The following is a 6,459-nucleotide window of genomic DNA, read 5'->3' as shown; positions in this document are numbered from 1 at the left end:
GGAGCCGGCCCCTGGCGCCGGAGCTGCCCGGCCGCGCCTCTGCCCCCGCCCGCCCCCCCCGCGGCCGGTACCGCGGCTCTGACCCCACTCCGCCGGCCGTGCGGGGGTACCGGGGCTCTGCGTCCCCACGCGTGCCCCCCCCCCACGCCCAGCACCTCGCCCCAGCCCCCCCCACCCCCGCCCACCGCAGAAGGCACAGCCGGACACAACGAAAGCAGAGGAACACAGACCCGGGAGAGAAGCTGATCGTATAAATAAATAATCCTTCCTGCCCATGGTAGTGGTTAGGAAGGGCTTGAGGTAGGGGTTGAGGCTTTTTTCTTAACTGGAAGCCAAGGACACTTTGAACTAGGCAGCGCCGAGCTTGCCAGCCAACGCAAAGACATCTCTCCCACTTTTTTCTAACTGTGCATTATAAGAAGTGTATACTGTAAAGTGTATATATATACACCTTTCAAGTGATTGTAAAAAGTTCACCATCTCTCCACTGACTAGTTCAGGAATTTCTACTAATAAAGAAGGACTAAATACTGATCAGAGCAGGTTTGTGCCTACAGGATATAAAAGCAAACACCAAGTGTCCAAGGGCTTTGGCCAACTCTTGCTTACTTACCACGACTGTACATAGCATAGCTATCAACCGCTAAGGATTAATAAAGCAGTAGCCGTACAAAGTTTAAGAGGCTTCCTGTTGAACTGGAAAACAGCTTTGAAATACTGAGATTTAACATATAAATACTTGAAAAGTTTATTTTCTAATATTTAGCAGCTTTAAAATGTTTCCTTCTCCACCATGGAAGAGAGAAATGTATTCTGCAGAACGAGTTGGATGTTTGCATGTTACAGAAGACCCCTTCCATGCTCCAAAATAGCTACATTCACCTCAGTGGAATTGCTCCATCTTCACCGGTGTACTGAACCCACTCAAGTTGTGAAAAGTGGAAAATTCATGAGGCAACATCCAGCACTTCTAAAGGAATCAGCTGTGAAGCTGCAGAGAGAAGCAGCATTGCCTTACCACATCTTCTGACTCTCAGAATACAAAAGGGATTCTGGCACCTGGAGTCAGCCCCGGCAGGCACTGAGAGTGAATTATGAGGAGGCAGCTGGAGTCAGAAGTTCTTAGCATAGCTAAACCGAGCACCTAGAGCATCTCAGAAAATACACACCACTTTTAAACTGCTCATGTCGGGTGGGTTGGGGGGCAGGGGCAGGCAGGGGGGCAAAGTTTGAAGCCATCTGGATTTCAGTCTTTCCAGATAGAATGTGGTAGATTTAACTGAATGCTCAAAAATGCCTGACTTTTACCCAATTCTAATCGATGACCATTGTATTCAAGATTGTTACTAATTTTCTAGTCGTTTCCACCAATTAAAAAACAACAGAAAACCACAGAAGAAACTTACCATCGCACAATAGCTGACTTTCCAGCCCAGTCTGAAACCAGAAAGCTTAAACTGAAGATTTCTCTCAACCTGGAGAACGGTGTGTACTTTTTCCCACTGCTGGAATGCAATTCAGACAGCATGCTGGCACAAACTGGATGAGATCGCAGCGAGATGAGAGACTCGGTACCAAAAACTGTTCATGTTTCATTCTGTTATTCAGTGGTTTTTGCTGTTTTGCAGTTTTAAATGGGTGATTTCTTTTAAAATGTGCCTTTTCCCATTTACTAAAATGTGTTACAATTTGGTGACATTGTCTTGTCTCTACCAACTTGATCTCTACCAACTCATTCCTTACCTTCTGAAAATATAATCAACATTAAAAAGAGTAAATACTGTTTAAAGCCATTACTGATGTTAACAATTTAGTTAATGCAAATTAAAACAGTCAAGTTTCCATGTAGTAACATACAGAGGTGGTGCAGATTAGTTTTATTTTTAAAACTCATGGACATTGACACAGCCCTAATTTAGATATCTGTTGCAAACTTTCTTCAGGGGAAGTGTTAATGTTTCCACGTTTCATACGAGATGGATGGAAAAAGACAGCTGAAGTTGTACAAGAACCATGCTGATCCTACTTACAGCTTGGAGCAACAGCATCAGCTTTTAACCATGGCAAGAAAAACTGCTGCGACCAACAGTGCTGACTGAACAAACTGAAGATTACATCGTACTGTTTAATACAAGCAGTATGGAGCGTGCACGCGCTATCATTATTTACATGATGTAACAGATGAATATAAATCTTTGTTGTCACTTAAATCAGAGGAAGATAACATTTCACAAATGCCAAGTTATTCTCGAAAGCCCAGCCTAGAGCAGCATCTACATGGAAGTGTCAGAGCAGCCCCCAGCTTTGGCAAGAAACAGGGAAGCAGTGTTCAACACCCAGCTTCACCTGTCCATTACTGCTACGGGTACTTATTTTTTGCTAAGTTGCAAGTGCTATTTATTAATATTGCTCTGATCGTGTATTAGCAGTTTCAACCATTTAGATTTAACCAGCATAACATAGCGTTGACTGAGTGATCCGTAGAGCTAGAAATGCATCAGACTGATGAGAACCCTCCAAGAATAAAAGCCTATAATGGACACAAGACACTGTCTCCAACTACAACCAGTACTGCTCTCAGAATTCCTCGAATGTTTAACCTCCAGGGAAATGTTTAACCTCCAGGGAAATATCTGCCAACATTAATAAGCGCACATCAAAACTAGATCATTAATCCAAATAAGCCTCCAGCAATTCAGGATAGTTAGGACCCAAAAATTACTTAAATTTCACTTTTTGTAATTGACATTGTTGGAGAGTTAACCATTTAAATAAAAACATTAATAATTAGAAGGAAAATAAACCATGTACTACAAAAAAAAAAAAAAAGAAGAAAAATGGGTTTCAGTTCTTTTATCCTGTGGGTATTTTGCATGCTGCAGCTTATCCCAGTCTTCAGTTTCTCAGCCATGGTACTTAGGATGTGAGAATCGTGGCATGCAACAGCCGTAAAGTTTGTGGAGAAAGTATGTGGCATAGAACAGAGTCATGTTACTGGATGTGAAATGCCACAGTGCTATACTGCAAACTGTCCGTATATATTGTATATCAGTACATATTGTTTACACCACACAGAAAATACCTGCCTGTGACGTAGGCAGTTCTTACCCGCTGCGTATCCTACCCTTCTGGTCACTCATGTTCCAAATGAAGCAACTGCTTAAAAGAATTACTGGTATGACCAGAGAATAAAGAGCTGCTTTTAAGATATTTCAGGACCTTATCTTATTTGGTCTAATGAAAATAAGACTGAGAAGAAACATAGCTGGTGTTTATAAATATCAACCATAGCATAAAATTTATATAAACTATCTAAACAAAAGAATGTTGATAAAAATAAAATTGAAATTTCCTACTCATAAGTAATGTTAAACCTATTTTTTTTAAGCCACCAGAGCATACTGCAGAACAAGGCCGTTCAGTAAGATTGTATTTCCTCATTAAGACAGGAGTTCAAACAGTGACTTCAGGTTTGGAATTGTGACTTGTTAGGGGGCAAAAGGGGATCCCAGGGAATTTTATCCTGCTTCCTATTTCTTTTAAAATCTGTTTGCTAGCATACGAGGAAAATAAAGATCCATGGTTTTCCTGGATTGCTCTCAGGTTCTAGGTCCTTGTTACACACGGTCACAGCTTTTCTGGCAAGGGCTGCTTCTCAACGAACCCAGTTTATCAACCTTTCTTTGGATATAAACACAAGGAGTCGAGACACTTTTTTTGAGCATGACATAAAGTACTTATTCAGGGAAATGCTATACGGTATTACAGGAGCTGGCTGGGTAGGGATTTTGTTTTTCTAATTACGTAGGGCAGCAGGAGTGTGAAGGTGATCAGTTGTCCTTGATAAAGCAACCAGGCATGACTAACAAGATTGTTGTTGTATAGCTCTTCCCTTGGGTAAGCCAGGAACTCCAGGGGAACAAAACAAGCACAGGACAGTTACACCTTCTAGACCCAAGGGGAGCAACAGTAGACCTCAAATTTCGCTCTAAATAATAGAACAATTAATTGGAGGAGCCTGAAGGAAGCAAATCATGCCATCCAACAGTCCACTGCTGAGCTATGTGACAAATGAAGAGCTGCGATTCTGTACTTCATGAGATTAGCACTGCCGTTTGCCCAGCTTGCATGCCAAGCAGTAAGTGCACATATGAATACCCTGGGTCTATAGGATTTGTTCAGTAAGCAATATAGTAAGAGCGATTAATGTCAGCTGCAAAGGAAGACTAGCATTTACTGACTGGAAAATTGTCTCTTAATATTTACAGTAGCATGTCCATGTCCAGTATTTCTTAGGTCTAACATATGAACTTAAGTGCACAGAATTTCACCCTGAATCATAGCAAATTTCACTGGTGGGGTAAAACCTATTCTACCCACAATGTATGTTTCCAGTGAGTCAGACTAGCACATAAGATGTGCATGCTAGAAAGAAATGGATTGCATTTAGTTGTTTTACAGCTCATGAATTGAAGTCAGTCAGTTGTCCAGTCACCTCTGGATGCTTCACCAACTATATAATCTAATACAGGGGGCCAGCACAATACAAGAGCTGCCATGATCACTCCAACGTGGAGCTCTGTAAGTGGATCCCTGTGGGACTGATACCATTGAAATCAGGGGAAGCGACTCTGGATCTGGCAGGGAGTGCTCTTCAAATGCAAGACTGACGAGATCTTCACACACGTACTTCTGTTCTTCTCCACAAGCATCCGAGATTAGTGTCTTTCCCTTCCGTTGTGCATTCCACACTTTCTGCCATCTGATACTACAGGCACCATTCAGTCACACACATCATTCTCTCAACCCCCTATCTATGAAGTACTTGCTACTGGATAATCCTGTCAGCCAGACACACAGGTCATCATCAAGTATGGAAGTGCCTAAAGCAGGGAAATAAGAGTCTGTAATGACAGGCTGAGAGACATTATGATTAACCAGCCTAGCACTTTTTAAAATCAGTCAGTTGCCCATGAACAAAGCAAAGCCCTTACAAAGGCTATGGACTTCACTCATTTAGCTCAGTGGCACCCCAGATATACAGTTGCTAGAATCACATTTTAAGACGGCATCATCACATTAGTGAGACCAAGTCATTGGGGAGTGACAAAAGCATCTTAAGGGCTTACAGATTTGGGGGGTTTTCTAGGACTAAAATATTTTGAAAGATTCAAGGATTATAGGCTAAGAATAAAAAAAAGAGATGTAAACATGTCTTAACTAAAGGCCAAGGAAAATAGGGTTTGGAAAACACTGTTGTTTTCCTCTCTCAGCAAAAACGAAATGCCAGCCAGTATGTCTCAAAAAAAAAAAAAATTCACACACGGCGTGACTCATTAATATGGGAAGTTTAGTTTATGCAAACATAGGGCTAGTGGCACTTACCAACAAGTAGAACTGATTCGCCGCCAAATACAACTCTCTTACCAGGCTGGTGATATATTTTGGAACAGGCCCTCCAACAAAAAAATCCACAACTAATAGCAGATTATCCAGTCACAACAATTGTCTCCTCCAGTCTCTAAGCAAAACCGTGCAAGGTTGAGAATTTTACAGCACACTGACACCTCTGCACAGTTCAACCAGGGTCTTTAAAACCAAGCCAGCTACAGACCTTTTCTTCATCCATGCTTTGGCCCTTTAGCATTGCAGGTACAACCAGTCCAAGAGCTTGATTCATTTACTGCACTGTACATCATTCTGATGGACGTCTCCTCCCTACACTTGGATTTTTGAGAATCAGACATGGACACTGTTTTGAACAGTTACTAAAAATACTACAAGTATCACATCTGAGAATTAGAACACTGATAATCTCATTTGACCATCATAATACATATTGCTCATCTTCAGCACTGTTTGCTGGGTTTGGACTGAAGGTCATATTGAAAATAGGGGTGAACACTAGAAGAGGACATAAAAATGAAGAGAAAGCTTCCACCCTATGACAGGCAAATGGAGGTGAGTACACACAAAGTTACAAGATGAAGGTGGCAGGAACATTGCAGACCCAACCGCAGTTTGACAGTCTGTTACTTCTGTAACAAAGTAAACAGGTCAGGACTCAAAACCAACCCAAAACCCTAACATCTGTTCAACACACCACAAATAGGCTTCAACAAGTTTTCAGCACAGATAATATAAAAAACGCTCAGTAGAAGAGTGGAATACTAATATCCTCATGATGCCAACAAGCCCACTCTGGAGCAATCACAGAGTACCACCGCATGGCAGAAAGGAGAAATGGTTGTAATGTCGCTTGCCCTACTCTTCCAGAAGCTTGAGGTTATGTTAAAGCTTGATGTTTGGTAGATTAAAAAAGTTTCCATAGACTTGCTGAATGAACTCCTCCAAAATAACCAAATGACCTTTACTTTTTATGGCACCCAAGCAACCTTCAGATCAAAACATCCTTCCTGTCCCAGCTTCATGAATGTCCGTTTTATTTCCATGTGTTTC

Source organism: Phalacrocorax aristotelis, chromosome 6, assembly GCF_949628215.1.
Source record: "Phalacrocorax aristotelis chromosome 6, bGulAri2.1, whole genome shotgun sequence".
NCBI lineage: Eukaryota > Metazoa > Chordata > Aves > Suliformes > Phalacrocoracidae > Phalacrocorax > Phalacrocorax aristotelis.
Note: the sequence above shows the minus strand (reverse complement) of the source record.